We start from the raw sequence: 17,061 nt of genomic DNA, 5'->3' as shown, positions 1-17,061 counted from the left end.
TTCTCGCTTTGCGTCAGCTGTTCTTCTGGACCTCGTTGATCAAATGGATCGTGGCGCCAATCCAATTCCTACTATGCTTGCAGAAACCTTCAATGGATTGGATGATATGGCCCGTCTTCGTGCCAGCTCAGGTCCAGGCTCTTATGTTCGCTCCTTCGTTGGTTATTTCTCAGGATGTCCTGCTTTACTTCAAGTGTGGCTATGCCACAAGCTAAAAATCGCAGCTCCTGTGCATTTCGATCATACGTTATACACCTTCAGTGAATGGCGTCATGATGTTTCCTTTGATCATAAAAGCGATTGGGTTGAATGGTTAAATTCTCATTTATTGGCAAATCCCTGGAATCCAAGAAGCCGTCTTCAACATTGGAGAAGCTAACTACGTTTGCCTTCTTGGTCTCAAAAAGACTTCCTTTTATATTCCTGCCAGGATTCTGCATCAGTATGGAAGGGAGCAATCTATTGTGCCTCCCCTTCGTCATTTTTATCCGCCTGAGGATCTCAACCCAAAGATTGTCAAAGCCGTTTCATCTGCTTGGGATGTCAAAATCATCAAACCTTTAAAAGAGTCAGCTGAGCAAGATTGTCGTCCAAAGAAGAAGTCTAAAAAGAATGCTTAGTTCCACGTTTAATCTTATCCGTTTATCTTTGAAAGAATGAACCATGTACTCAAGCTTTAATGATTGATCAATAAAGTTCATCTTTCTCTCTCATTATCCTAGTCTATGCATGCATCATTGTTTACTTATTTCCGTGATTTTAAAATGTGTCTTTCAAATATTTCAGGGAAGTAAACATCATAGCTAACCCTACTACTCCTTGGGTTCGGGTCTCTTCGCGATTGGAGAGGAAATCTGTATCCCCGCCACCTTCTCTAAGAACCCCAGCATCTCCTTCTTTCCCGTCCTCATCCTCACCAATGGCAGACAACCAAGATGGTCTTCCACTCGCTGCTATTACCGATACACTTACCTTGATTCTCCAGCAGCTTCAAGAACTCAAAGAAGAGAACCGAGTTATCAAGGCTCAGCTTTCTGAGAAGTTGGGACCGTCGTTGTCCAAAGATAAAGGGCTCATGCACCAAGCAGCTACTTCAGCAGCACCTGCCCAGGCAGTGTTCATCACTATCCCTGATAAAACCGTAGAAGATCTGGAAAAAGAGAAGTATAGCGAGGATCGCAGTAGTCCTTCTCAGTCCATGATAGACAAGGCAGTTATGGAAAAATTAGAAACTCTTACCAGGAAGGTTCAGGACATCCAGTTTCAGGACCAGGGCGGCTTCAATCCCAGTGACCTCACACTGTTTCCCGAAATCCGTCTCCCTGCTAATTTTCAAATGCCAGATTTCGACAAATATGATGGTGTGGGTTGTCCAATCACACATTTGCAAATGTTCACCATCATGTGTCAGCCTCAAGGCTTGTCTCCTGAACAGATGGCTCAGTTGTTCCCTGTTTCACTTACTAAAGTTGCTAGGAGATGGTTCATGGTCCTAGACAAGACTCGTTACAGGACATGGAAGGATATCAGTGAGCAATTCATCAGGCAGTTCAAATATGATGATGGGACAGAAATCACTAGAAAGGATTTAGAGAGAACCAAGCAAGACTCGAGAGAATCCTTTCTGATTTTTGTGAAAAGATGGAGGAGACTAGCAGCTCAGATGATGGAGCGCCCTTCTGAGGAAGAGCAGGTTCAAATAATCATGTAAAATATTTCCCCCCAGCATCAGTATCACATGTCGTTGCAGTATTATCCGGACTTCAAGCACTTTATCGTGGCAGGCACCCAAATAGAGGAAGCTATGGCTCAAGGTGTATTCAACCGAAGTAACCCGAATACCAGAGAATTCAGGAAGCCTCCACAGCTGAAATCAATAACCTTTCCCGCTCCAAGCCTCAGCCTTCAAAACCTCAGAACCCCATGGTGATTGATTATACCCAACCTGCTGTTGCACCTCGACCACAGGCCCAGACAGAATTTACCCCTCTCCCTCTTCCACCATCTGAGATACTCAAGGAGTGTCTATCCTCAGGTCGCATAATCCTGCCCGACATTAGGGCTCTTCCTAATCCTTTACCAGCAAATTGGCCAACAGATCAACACTGCGAATACCATAGAAATTCCGGCCATCTCACTGATAATTGCATTGCCCTAAAATTCAGAATCCAGAGGTTGCTTGACAATAAAGGCCTTGTGTTCGAGCCAAGACCCGATGCTCCCAATAACCCATTACTTGGTCATGCAAACCCTGCTGCTGCTGTCAGTGCTATAACCACAGGGGACACAAAATTTGATCCTCTCACTCTTATCTGCGCCTTAGAACCTACCTTTGAGACGTCTGGGTCAGAACCTTTTAAAGAAGAAGAAGATGCAGACAGTGAAGATGTTCTAGTAGCTGCTATCATGATATGAACCAGCCTTCGCCGAGCTTCCGAAGCTAGACAGTTGCGGTAGTTAAAGTTTTAGTCGTTTACTATTTTATGTTGAGTCAGTCATCATGGTCAGTATAATTGTTGGGTCCGGTCTTACAGTTCAAGGTTAATGCCTAGTCCAGGCAAGTTATCTTTTGCTTTTCTTTTTATTCAGAGTTGTGAATCCTGAGCATGTTCAGGATAGGTCGTCAGATGTAATAGCTTTTTCTTTAAATAAAATTTCAGTTCCAATAGTTCACTTGTGTCTATTTCTTAAGTGTGCTTCTGATCTTAAAATAAGACTCCCTCCTCAAATGAGGACAAAATTGACGAAACTCCACTTGAGTCACAGGAATTACTTGAACAAGAGGAGGAGCGCCAATCCCAGCCTTTCAAAGATGAAATTGAAGTGGTAAACACTGGCACTGAAACTTTGATTCAGTAAATGCCGATTGAAAATACATTACCCTCTGAAGAATATGAGGAATTAATAAACCTATTTCGAGAATAAAAGAGATGGTCCAGTAAGCGCTACCATTAATGCGAGGGGAAAGACCCAGATAGAAGGTTCAAGAAAGAATGAAGTGAATATCATATGCTATACAAGGGGCATAGAGTGGAAACAACTTTCATATTTCCAATCAATGACCTTGGTTTTCAAATTCATAACATAAAGCCAACAAATTCAAGATAAGAAGTTCAAGAGCAAGCATTGAAAAGTGATCATCAGATATCAAGAGTTACAAATCCATAGATGGAGGATGTCAAAGAACAAGTTTTGCTCTATGAAAGTCGAAAGCACGTAATAGAATCTTGAAAGAAGAAGATACATTATCTCTTACCTGGAAATGCCGTCAAGCTCCGTGAAAAAAAAAAAAAAGAAAGAGAAAAAAATAATAGATAATCAGTACCAGAGGGACTCTAGTAACCTAGATCGATTCCCAATCTGAACATCGGAAGGCCTCCTTTGGCCGAATAAATCCCAAAATCAGAACCCAACGTCAAAAGAATACCGGTTTGCAAACCCTTTGAGCCTAAATGAAATTTTCTTGAAAACCCATCAAACTAGGGGCATCTGCCCCGAACTACGCGAGACCTGATCCCTATACTGGGGTACGTAGGCAACTCGGTTAAACCGAGTTCGGTCGATTCAAAAAAAAAGAAATTCAATCGTTCTAAAAAAAAAGAAAAAAAGGGACAAGTTCCAAAAGAAGAGAAGTTAATTATTCAAGAAAGAAAAGAAAAAAGAAAAAAATTAATTAACCTTCAAACAATTTATCTTCAAACTAGGGGCATTCGCCCTGAACTACGCACGACCTGATTCCTACCCTGGGATACGTAGGCAACCTGTTCACAGGTTCGGTCGAAATCTTTGTTAAACCTTAAGCCATTCTTTGAAAAGCCCTATCCTACCTATAAAGTCCTTCTGGTGTTCAGAACTAATGATCTAGGTCCCGAGACACAATAAAAAAAATGATGAAAAAAAAGAAGAACGGAGTTTGAAGATCTGCTAGACTCAAAACCTGAAAGGGCAGTCTAGGCAAAATTTAAGATCATTCCCCTGCTAAGTTGAAAACCCGAAAGGGCGGCTTAGGCAAAAGCTAAGGGGATAGCCTGCTGGATCGAAAACCTAGAAAGGCGGTTCAGGCAAAAGTTAAGGCTAGCACGGTCCGCCAAGTTAAAAACCCTGAAGATGTGACTTGGTCACGGTAAGAGAACCATTATAAGAAGGCTACAGCCGGTATCAAGACTGAAGATCAACTGAAGTTCAAGCAAATTCAAGTGACATCCTCAAAACTGGGGGCATTGAAGCTAAGCAATCTTAGGGGTCATAATTAAATCCTTGAGGCATTACTGTTTTAAGGAAGAAGTCCAGTGTTTACCAATTGAAAAAATATTCCTCAAAATGATAGACTTACCAAATAAAACGTTAACTAAGTCAGAAGCATTACTGTGTCTATCAGTGTAGTTAGTCAATCTTTGTCATTCTATGTTCACTCCTTCAGAGCTGCTCAATCCTTTGAGTAGTGCCTTTTATCTAAGTTTTCTCTTTAGAAAGAGTTAATCGTCGTTCTTATGCCCAAATGATGCAACTGTCTTGGTGAAGGAAAAAGCTCGGTAATCTAGTCAAGCAGCTTCATTTCAAAGAAGATCAACTCAGAAAAATTCAGAAGTAGAAACATCAGAAAGCCCAGCTTCCGTAAAAAGATCATACCCCAGGAAGGCACCTTAAGCTTGGAAAAGCCTCAGATGCAATGGTGGTTGAGCCAATTTCTCAAAGAGATGAACCATTAAAATTCAGAATCTCCTTCCAGTTAGTTAAATACTATCCTGGCCAAGAAATGTTTATCTAAACACCTGTCAAGAGGCAAATCTCACTTTTCCATGATTATATCCAAGAGAGCCGTTGTTCTAGATTACCAATTTCAAGTATCATGTTCAAGGTTTCAGTTATCAAAATCCCCAGAAGACAAGACCAGCGGTCTCTTTGAGAAAAATCTTGTTGAAGTTTCATAAAAGTGTTCCTAATCCATTCTTATTAGTAATGGTTATTCGTTCCTAAGGTTTGCCGTTTCATCATTTGTCAAAGTCCTAGTTTCCAATATCTTTATCGGGCACGATCTATAATGTCCCCGATTTCATTGAATTCCAAAAAATCTAAAATTCATCAAATCCAATCTTACGTAAAATTCAAATTCATGAAAAATCTCTAAATTCTTCGTTGTTGAATCGAAGCTATCTCGTTTCTTTGAACCCGTCTGTGAACGGTGTCTCATCTTCCGGGTTCATTTGGGAATGTCCTGTTATCTTCTTCTAACCCGTTTGGGAGCGGTGCATCATTTTTTTAAATCCATTTGGGAATAGTTTCTTATATTCTTCGAGCCCGTTTGTGAACGGTGTCTCATTTTCTGAGTCCATTTGTGAATGGTCTCGTCGTCTCTTTGAACCCGTTTGTGAACGGTGTCTCATTTTCTGAGTCCATTCGTGAATGGTCTCATGTCCTCATTGAGCCCGTTTGTGAACGGTGCCTCATTTCTCAAAAATCAAAAATTCATCAAATCCAATCCCCGATTCAAAAAAAATCCAATCCAACGTCAAATTCAAGTTCATGAAAAATTTCTAAATTCTTCGTTGTTGAATTCATCAATCAAAGCTATCTTGTTTCTTTGAGCCCGTTTGTGAACGGCGCCTCTTTTATCGAATCCATTTGTGAATGGTCTCGTCTTCTACTTGAGCCCGTTTGTGAATGGTGCCACATTTCTCGAGTCCATTTGTGAATGGTCTTGTCTTCTCCTTGAGCCCGTTTGTGAACGGTGCCTCATTTCTCGAATCCATTTGTGAATGGTCTCGTCTTCTCCTTGAGCCCGTTTGTGAACGGTGCCTCATTTCTCGAGTCCATTTGTGAATGGTCTCGTCTTCTCCTTGAGCCCGTTTGTGAACGGTGCCTCATTTCTCGAGTCCATTTGTGAATGGTCTTGTCTTCTCCTTGAGCCCGTTTGTGAACGGTGCCTCATTTCTCGAATCCATTTGTGAATGGTCTCATCTTCTCCTTGAGCCCGTTTGTGAACGGTGCCTCATTTCTCGAGTCCATTTGTGAATGGTCTCGTCTTCTCCTTGAGCCCGTTTGTGAACGGTGCCTCATTTCTCGAGTCCATTTGTGAATGGTCTTGTTTTCTCCTTCAGCCCGTTTGTGAACGGTGCCTCATTTCTCGAGTCCATTTGTGAATGGTCTTGTTTTCTCCTTCAGCCCGTTTGTGAACGGTGCCTCATTTCTCGAATCCATTTGTGAATGGTCTCGTCTTCTCCTTGAGCCCGTTTGTGAACGGTGCCTCATTTCTCGAGTCCATTTGTGAATGGTCTCGTCTTCTCCTTGAGCCCGTTTGTGAACGGTGCCTCATTTCTCGAGTCCATTTGTGAATGGTCTCGTCTTCTCCTTGAGCCCGTTTGTGAACGGTGCCTCATTTCTCGAGTCCATTTGTGAATGGTCTTGTCTTCTCCTTGAGCCCGTTTGTGAACGGTGCCTCATTTCTCGAATCCATTTGTGAATGGTCTCGTCTTCTCCTTGAGCCCGTTTGTGAAAGGTGCCTCATTTCTCGAGTCCATTTGTGAATGGTCTCGTCTTCTCCTTGAGCCCGTTTGTGAACGGTGCCTCATTTCTCGAGTCCATTTGTGAATGGTCTCGTCTTCTCCTTGAGCCCATTTGTGAACGGTGCCTCATTTCTCGAGTCCATTTGTGAATGGTCTTGTCTTCTCCTTGAGCCCGTTTGTGAACAGTGCCTCATTTCTCGAATCCATTTGGGAATGGTCTCGTCTTCTCCTTGAGCCCGTTTGTGAACGGTGCCTCATTTCTCGAGTCCATTTGTGAATGGTCTCGTCTTCTCCTTGAGCCCGTTTGTGAACGGTGCCTCATTTCTCGAGTCCATTTGTGAATGGTCTTGTCTTCTCCTTGAGCCCGTTTGTGAACGGTGCCTCATTTCTCGAATCCATTTGGGAATGGTCTCGTCTTCTCCTTGAGCCCGTTTGTGAACGGTGCCTCATTTCTCGAGTCCATTTGTGAATGGTCTCGTCTTCTCCTTGAGCCCGTTTGTGAACGGTGCCTCATTTCTCGAGTCCATTTGTGAATGGTCTTGTCTTCTCCTTGAGCCCGTTTGTGAACGGTGCCTCATTTTTCGAATCCATTTGTGAATGGTCTCGTTTTCTCCTTGAGCCCGTTTGTGAACGGTGCCTCATTTCTCGAGTCCATTTGTGAATGGTCTTGTCTTCTCCTTGAGCCCGTTTGTGAACGGTGCCTCATTTCTCGAATCCATTTGTGAATGGTCTCGTCTTCTCCTTGAGCCCGTTTGTGAACGGTGCCTCATTTCTCGAGTCCATTTGTGAATGGTCTTGTCTTCTCCTTGAGCCCGTTTGTGAACGGTGCCTCTTTTCTCGAATCCATTTGTGAATGGTATCGTCCTCCTTCAGCCCGTTTGTGAATGGTGCCTCATTTCTCGAGTCCATTTGTGAATGGTCTCGTCTTTTCCTTGAGCCCGTTTGTGAACGGTGCCTCATTTATCGAGTCCATTTGTGAATGGTCTTGTCTTCTCCTTGAGCCCGTTTGTGAACGGTGCCTCTTTCCTCGAGTCCATTTGTGAATGGTTTTCTATCCTCCTTGAGGCCGTTTGTGAACGGTGCCTCATTGTCCAAGTTCATTTGGGAATGCTTCTTATCCTCGTTGAACCCGCTTGTGAGCGGCGTCTCATCTCCTTCTAAAAACCGTTTGAGAACGATCTTTATCCTTTTCCTTCAGAATACATTCGAAAATGATATCTCATTTTCTAATTGCCCGTTTGTGAACGGCGCCGCATCGAGTTTTTTTTTTAATTTAATTTTATTATTATTCCAATTCTAGGATTTCATCTAGGGTCTTGCATTATAGTAGGTTGCATTGTATCTAGGGAGTCCTTTGTCGATTAAAGCTACGCAAAATGGCTCTGTCACTTTTACTTTGGTATTAGATGACTACGTCATCTCTACCAAAGAGGTGCATTTGTAGACACCCTCATTTTGCTACACTTTAACCAACAATAACCTAATATATTGATCCGTGGAATTTCATTGGTAAAGTATGCATCCTCAAATTTTCTGAAAACCGAAATGATAAAGAGATGTACCTGGTGAGATGATTAGATCCGAAAAATTGAAAAATACCCTGATTGATGAATTTAGTGTGTTAAATCCATGTGAGAGCCCCTCTATCATGGATTTATATGTTTTAGGTCATTAATATCTCGATCTGACTTTACGGATCATCAATCGGGACAAAATAAGCTAGGGTCTCTTCACAGCCCGGGACCTGATTCCATTCCGAGACCCGATTTCCGTAAATCGTTAGATCAAAGGCAGATCTTAACCTGGGTGTCTTTCCTTACTAAGAATTTGTGATCATTTAGTCAAAATAGGATCGATCAAGGTTAATCTCAAATTCAGATTAAATATTGTGTCACTTAATTGAGCAAAAACCCAGTGAAAAATCACGGATCAATGTGGGTGAACGAGAGCTGTCGAAATAATTTAACCAAATTATCAACAACAGTGCTTTCAGTACTTTAATTGTTGTCAAAATTCATATTTCAAAGATTACGATCATTCATCAAAAAGTGATTAAGTTGGTTGGATCAATCGAATCGTCAATTTGATCAACGGTTGGAAAAATGATTCGCTGTTAAAAACCGACGGCTCGCATTGGTCAAAAATTCTGAAAATAATATTTCTATGGAAACATTGGGCTTAAATGAAAGAGGAAAAATCAACAATTTTAATGGCGAAAGAATTATCGAAATCGGACTTCAAAATCTCCTGAAAACCGCGTTTTTCGATTTTTACATTCAAAATATTTGAAAAATCTTTTACAAGATTCTAGGAGATTTGGAGGCATCATCTCGTCCATTCTTTCGATCGAAATTGATCTCAACCACCCAATCTTATTCCATATCATTGCAAAGATTTCAGGATATTTGGAGACCCGATCTCGCCCGTTCTTTCGATCACATGGAGATTGCAGTTAATCGCAACCATCCAAATCGTTGCCATTCACTACAAAGGCAACCAAATTGGACATTTCCCTTACCTTGAAATTTGCTTCCAAAATCTACAAAGATTCCAAGGACAAATGGCATCATCTTGGACCTTGAATTGTTCCTAAATCTTTAGTACTTGATCCTGACCGCATAAGTGCCTGCCATTTTTAACATAGCCATGGCTTAAATGGAAGATGCCAAAGAAGAGGGAGAATATTCTAGAAAAATTCGATCTTGGCCATTCTTTCCCCTTTCTTTTTTCATCACTCAATCTCCACCCTACACCTCTAGGCCCTAAAGATGGCAACCTGGCTCATCCCTCACCTATAAATACCCATGCTCTCTTCTTTCAAAAAAGGAGAAAAAAGAGGAAGAAGACTCAAAGAAAACTACTAGAGAAATCCTCCATATCCCCGCCTTTAAATCTTGTCCTATTCAAAGGATACCCAAAATCTCCATCACAGGTAGGTGCACTATTCTCAGATTTTTTCAGGATTATTTGATATTTTTTATGTATTTTTGCACGATTTTTAGCATTTAATTGAATTTAATTCAATATTATATGTGTGTGCTCAAAATCACGATCTACATGAGTGTTTCAATTCCGATTCGTCCCGAAATTTAATACACTGATCTATTTAAATAGACTAAAATAACCATCGGATTAGATCGGACATTAAATCAAAGGATTCAAAAATTTGAGTGATGAGTGAAATTTTATTTAAAATAATGGCTGAGAAATTACAAAATTCGAAAATTTTTATCGTTGTTCATATCTTATTTCTGTAGAAATTTCAATGAATTTAGATTTCTATTTCTAGCAGTTTCTGTGTTATTTTGGCAATCTGGTCTTATTATTGTTAAATTAAAATTAAATATGAGCTTAATGTAAAAATCTTCAAAACTCTTTCAATAAGTTACATCCCATCATGTCTTGCTGCTGTAGAAGTTTCAACTCATTTCGAATTCGTTTGCAACAATTTCACTTGTAAAATCACTCATATGGTTTAAAACCGAAAATCCTAGAAATCTGAAATTAATTAACTTCAAGATCTGAAATCGATTCATCTCGTGTCTTTCAGAACCGTTGGATTACGGTTTCTGTCATAAGAACCCTTAGAGCCCAATTTAGGAACACTGGTGTCATGTCTTGTCCTAAGTTTTAGGGAGTCTTAGGTTTTAGGGAGTCCTAGAGTTAGGAGTCCAGCCTCATCACGTACGTTTGCTATAGATAGCACCCGTGCCATAGGTCTAGTTACACTAGTCACCCAATATTTCCCTAGGACAAGCCTAGTTACCTAGGACGTAGGTTAACCTGCATTAGTCTAAGGAAAAACTTGCACTTAGATAGGATCATATAGCATCTTAGATGAAATCCTAGGATAATAAAATCTTCAACTTGAATTAAATAACTTCTCCTAAAATTGTTGAAACAGTCAATCCCGTCTAGGTCGGTGTCTTAGTTGAGTTAGGCATAACTAGCTAAGCTGAGGTGCACCGAACTACGTCGACTCTGATCCCAGTGAGGCTTGGGTACGTAGGCAGCTTGGATGTCTGATGGCATACCAACCGCGAGTCGGCTCCACAACAAATTGTGGGGTTTTTGTATATTAATTTGCTTGTACATGCTTAATTAAATTATTTAGGATTTTCCATTAAATTAGAATTTTAGGAGAACTTTCACTTAGATTGAATCCAGACAAATTAAGAAACCAAGATATACATTTAGGATTAACATTGAAATTAGATCATAGGATGTATGTCACATAGCTAGCACATTAATAAAGAGTTGAATGAGCCATTTAAAATGAATTTAAAAGAGTTAACTTTTAAAATTGAAGACCGATTATCGGGCAGGAATTGTGCATGTGGTGGATAACTCCCCATACCTTCCATTCTTGTAACCAGGTAGCGAGTCTAGATTTCTGGTTAATCATGGGTCCTAGATCCCACATCTAGGTGGCGACTCTGTCAGTCTCTTTTGTGTGGAATTCAGATTGCCTTAGTGATCCCAAGTTCACATAAAAGACGAATTAAAATCAATATTAAAATGCACACGCCAATCGCGTGGGTACGAGAGACCAAGAGAGGCGTGGCGGCTCGCGCCCCACCCCTCTCGCGTGATCGGGTCCCACACCCCACCACGTAACAAATGAAATTTTTAGCACTTTGCCTCTGCTGAAGGATGCTCCTAGCTCCCCAGGAATGGGGATGGACCAGAAACATCTCCCTCTTATATATTTTTCTTTAAACCAATGAACCCATGGGGTGTTACAATCTTGCACTATTCTCCAAAGAAGTTTTAACTGGCAGGATTCGTTCACATCTTTCAGTCTTCTTAACCCGACCCCTCCTACTTCCACTGGCCTGCAAAGAGTTGCCCAAGCTACCGGAGTAAACTTCTTTACCTGATGACATGGTTTTAAATTTCTACCGAAATCCGAATATTCGAATTTCGGTTGGGACCGAAACCGAAATTTTCAGAAATCTCATTTTTCACTAAATCCTAAATTTCAAAATTTCGGTTCGAAATTTTATATTTGGGACTTTTTTTATAAAAAAAAATTGTTACAAAATTTCGGCCGAAATTTCAGGATTTCGGTCCGAAATTTGGAAATTAAATAAATACTCTTTTCAATTTCTTACCAAATTTTGACCAAAATTACGGTTTTCTCAGGGACAGAAACCGGTATTTTAAACCATGGTTGATGGAGGATTGAGATTGAGAAAATAAAAAGTTTCTTATTTTAGAAACTTTATAAAACTTACATCTTTTAGACATAAGAGCCCCTAGAGACGGTGTAAATGAGCTTTTTGCCATGTTTTGGTATGACGATGAGATGATACTGAATCTTAGATTTAGTTGACGAAGGATGGAGATTGAAAAATAAAAGTTTCTTATTTTAGAAACTTTATAAAACATCAATCTTTTAGACATATGAAACCCTAGAGATGATGTCAACGAGCTTTTAGCCAAGTTTTATGATGAGATGGTGTGAAGGGGCTTTTAGCCATGTTTTGAGATGAAGATGAGATGATATTGAATCTTAGATTTTGTTGATAAAGGATGGAGGTTGAAAAAATATAAAGTTTCTTATTTAGAAACTTTATAAAACATCCATCTTTTAGATATAGAAAACCCTAGATATGGTGTAAAGAAGCTTTTAGCCAAGTTTTGAGAAGAGGATGAGACGGTATTGAATCTTAGATTTAGTTGATAGAGGATATTGAATGAAAAAATAGAAAGTTTCTTACTTTAGAAACTCTAAAACATCCATCTTTTAGACATAAGAGACCCTGAATAAGGTGTCAAAGAGCTTTTAGCCAAGTTTTGGGATGATGATGAGATGGTTTTAAATCTTAGATTTAGTTGATGAAAAAGATGGAGATTGAAAAAATAGAAAGTTTCTTGTTTTAGAAACTTTACAAATATCCATCTTTTAGACATAGGAAATCTTAGAGATGGTGTTAAGGAGCTTTTAGTCTAGTTTTGAGATGGGGATGTGATGGTATTGGATCTTGGATTTTGTTGATAAAGGATGGAGATTAAAAAATTAAAAGTTTCTTATTTTAGAAAGTTTATATAACATCCATCGTTTAGACATAGCTGACCCTATAGATGGTGTCAGTGAGCTTTTAGCCAAGTTTTGGATTGATAATGAGATGGTATTGAATTTTAGATTTAGCTGATGAAGGATGGAGATTGAAAAAATAGAAAGTTTCTTGTTTTAGAAACTTTATAAAACATCCATCTTTTAGACATTGGAAACTCTAGAGATGGTGTCAATGAGCTTTTAACAAAGTTTTGAGATGAGAATGAGAGGGTACTGAATCTTAGATTTAGTTGCTGAATGATGGAGATTGAAAAACTAAAAAGTTTCTTATTTTAGGTTAGTCTAATAGGGGAGTGCTAATGAGACTAGGTTAGTCTCCTAAAAGGAAAGGAGATAAGAAGGGGTGTTAATGAGACTAGGCAAGTCTCCTAAAAGAGAGGATAAGTAGGGCCGATGAGACAAAGCCTGTCTCCAAAAGGGGTTTGATTTTTCTGAGACACAGATTGTCTCCTAAAAGAGGGCTCTAGATAACTCTTTCATCGCCTTTGCAATGAAAATGAGAAATTCTAAAGGTTTCTAAAGACTATGCAAGTCTATAGAAAGAGAAGAAAAAGGAGGGGGGTAGTACCCCGACCGGGTAAATCCCTTTAAAGAATGGCTTGGGAGCCTTCATCGCCTTTGCGAAGAAAGATATAGTGAGGGCAACTACCAGTCCAAGTTAATTTTCAATGAATAACATAAGCTAACCAACCACATGAAAGACAGGTGATCTATGTATCCTAGTGATTGGGACGGGAATATGGACAAATATTTGAATGAATCAAGTACAAGAAGCAAGTACTTGAGTCACTGCACTGATAATGACGCACCCGCATAGACACTATGCTCATCCACTTTTAGTCATTCTGAATTTAAAGAAAATTATCATTCTTTTCAAACATTTGCTGAAAACAACATCAACTGAATTGGAAGAAGGCAAATCGTATTACAAAACAACTAGGGCAGCCATTTAATTAATTCAAAAAAATAAAAATAAAAATATATATCAGACAAATCCAATTGATGCTATATAATCATCATGACACTATTTCTCATAAAAGATAACGACAATTCAAGATCACAAACATTTGGACAAACAAAATCAAGACTCAAATCACGCTTTGGAATACGGTCAGTACTCATAACCAAATAGATGAGAAAATAACAAAAATCAACCAAGAAAGAGACAAAATTCAGGGATAAAGATCAAACAGGGGAACTTATCTCTAAAAATTTTGTAATTTCATTTTAATACAAGCAACCCAAATTGATGGCATTAAAGCAAATCACAGACTTAACATCATTGGGGTCCATTAGGTTGCCGAAAGGATTTTGATTTCGATTTCTCACATTCATAGCCCTTTTATGTTGCAATTTGAATTTGGATCGAATACTTGGATTTCCAAATGTGCCTTCATAGTAAATACAATTTCTATTTAGATCATAATCTGAGAAGATTACCTGAGTTGACGAAATGCGGTTGGCAACGATTAGAGACGATGATCGGAACCTTGCAATTTTAATGCCTCAGATCTTAGCCATTGGTGAGAACGGACGAACCTCCGGAGCCGAATGATCCCAAGGGTTTGCAGGTAGGAGATTCGGCTCGGCACCGGCGAGAAGAGGCCGAAGAATATGATGGATCCCTCTTACTCTCTCTCTCTCTCTCTCTCTCTGATTTTTGCAAATAGAGGGGGATTTGGGTTTTATAAATGGGTTTTGGGTAAAAACCAAAATGGGTTCGGGCGGCAGAGATGATGGTCTGTGGTGGTGGAGGTTGACCGGAATCCGGCAAGGTTGCCGGAGGACTTCTCTCCTCTGCTCTCTCTCTTTCTCTCCCTCTCTCTCTCTTTCTCTCTCTCTCCCTCTCTCTCTTTGTGTATTTATTAAACGAAAATGGGGTTTTCAAACAGAGGTGGGTTGGATCGGAGATGGGGTGGGAGTGGAGGTGGCGGGCGTGGAGAGAGGTTCGGATAGTGGAGTTTGGACGGCGGTAGAAGTGGGTTTTCAAAAATGGTTTTTGGGAAAAAAGGTAGAGGTGGTGGTGGTTTAATGGAGGTACTGATGGCTGAGATGGAGGTGGAGGAGAAGAGGTGGAGGAGAAGAAATGGAGGTTGAGGGAGATGGTGGTGGAGCCGATTCTCCCTCTGTTTTCTTTGGGGCTGCGGTTGGTGGAGGAGGAGGATGGTGGAGGATGGGTTTCGATTTTTGGAGGTACAGGAAAAGGGGTTTCGGTTTTGGGTTTGGAGGAAGGTGAAGGTGGAGATGGAGGAGGGTTTTCGAAGGGTTGGGTGGTGGTGGAGCTGGAGGTGGAGGATGGTGGAGGTGGGTGGAGGATGGTGGATGGGTTTGGGGAAAAAAAAAAAAAAAACAAGAAGGTTTCAATGGCTAGTGGTGGTGATTGGGCAAAAACGGTGGAAGTGGGGGTGGGGGTGGAGCTGCAGGTTTTAGAAGATGGGGGTGGTTCGGGTATGGTGGAGGTGCAGCGAGGGTAGGAAAATGGGGAAGAAAATGGGCGGCTGTTGTTGGTGCGGTGGTGATGGGTTTTGGGTTTCGGGTTTGAGGTTGATGATGGTGGCTGCAATGGTGGAGGTCGCGGCCGATGGAGGTGGTGGCTCGGAGGAGTGGGTTAGAGGTGGAAGAAGGTGGGTGCCGGAAAAAATGGGTGGCCGGCGGTTTTTCTTTCTCCTCTCTCTCTCTGTTTGTTTTTTTGAAATGGTTTTTTTTTTTTTTGGGCAGAGGAGATGAAAAATGGGTTTGATTGGGTGGCTAAATGGGTGGGTTGTGGTGGAGGTTGGATATGGAGGAGGAAGATGGAGAGGTTGAGGATTGATAGGCTTGCCGGAGAAGATGGTGTTTGGTTTTTTTTTTTTTTTTTTTTTTTTTTCAAATGGGTTTTGCTGGCTGATGGTGGTGGCTGTAGGTAGAATCGGTTTTGGGGGAGAAGGCTAGGTGGTGGCTGAGGTGGTTCTTCTCTCCCTCTCTTTTTCTTCCTCCCTCCCTTGCAAGAAAAAATGAAAAAAACCCTCCTCAAACCCTAATCGATTTGGGTTTTTTAAAGGAAATGGGTGATAAATTCGTACCCCTCTTCTTTACCTGGACAGCCCCTCCTAACGTATTTGTGAAGAAATTTTAACCAAAGGGGGGAGGGGCCAAGTAGAAAAACAGGGTGAAGATTCTTCTTTCTCCAAATGATCCTCACCCTTAGATTTGATCCAAGGGTCCCTAGGGATTGCTTACACCCTAAGTATTATGAGAATTCCCAAAAATACCCTTCCAAGGATGGAAAATCACCATTTTGCCAAACAAAATATCTTGTCTTTTTTGGAAAAAGGGGGGGATATCCACACAACCATGCTTTGATTATCGCACATACTTCGCCTGTCTTATCCTTCATTTTTCGCCCGATTGCCCTGAAATTTCGCAGGGGGATTTTTGAGAATACTAACAACCTCCTGGGGAATTTGTACAAAGGAATATGCGAAATAAGGCGCTTCAAGACTCAAACCTTCTTCTCATTTTGAGCCCAGTCCCCCAGGAATTCGTGGAGATTAATTTCGGGACATCTTGGGACTCAAAAATTTGGGAATTTTACTGGGTATTCAATTTTGGGGACTTTAGGGCCTTGTCAAAATGGGGTGTCTACAATAAGGGGTTTCCAATGTAACTGGCAATTTTGCTAATCCCATTAGCACTCCAAAACTGAAGAGGAAGCCCTGGGAGGCGGATCCAAATTGGGACAGAGGTGAGGTTGAGTTTCTCTAAAGGGGTATCAGGGCACCATTTGCGAAGAATTATAGGTCTGCCCCCATAGGAATGGTCGCAAGACTCAAGGACATATCTACTGTCCTCCTCACAAGAGAACTGGAACAGATAGAATCCCTTATTCAGGGTGAACACCTGAAGATCACCCTTGATCTTCCATTTTTTCAACAAATTTTCTCTAATATTAACAAAATAAGGTCTACGACCTATGAAGTAGCCCACCAACGAATTTGTCCATTTTTGTCCAATCTCCATAACCTCTTCGTCTGCAAAGAAAATCTTTTTATGACCTTCTTCCGTGATGTTCGGCTGACGAAAGCGTAGCTTTGTCGATTCTTTCTCCTCACTTCTGAAGAACAGAGACCTCCACTGATGTATTGGGGTTTTTGAATTTTCGCCCTTGCCTCCAGCACTTCCCTGGGTAGAAACGGAGGCTCCAGGATCTTGCAGATCACTAAGAGTGTGACTTTTATCAGAAGCTATTTCATATTGACCAGCAGATAGGCCATTTAGACACTGAGAATGTCGTTCAAAAATAGACCCATTTTTTGGGCGGGAAAAAATTTCCACCTTTCCCGCTTCAGCGAGTTTGATATTAATTTGTGGGCCCGCACTAGAAGGGGAGATAGGTGGACCATTAGATTGGAGGGATGATCTCACCATATCTGCAAGGGCAGGAAAGGGTCCAAGATCGTTTCCCTCACTATTACCCAGAGGATAAAGAGAGCACAC

Source organism: Tasmannia lanceolata, unplaced genomic scaffold (genome assembly GCF_043159265.1).
Source record: "Tasmannia lanceolata isolate RefF3 unplaced genomic scaffold, GAP_Taslan_0.1 ptg000035l, whole genome shotgun sequence".
In the NCBI taxonomy this organism is placed as follows: domain Eukaryota; kingdom Viridiplantae; phylum Streptophyta; class Magnoliopsida; order Canellales; family Winteraceae; genus Tasmannia; species Tasmannia lanceolata.
This window is presented reverse-complemented; position numbering follows the sequence as displayed.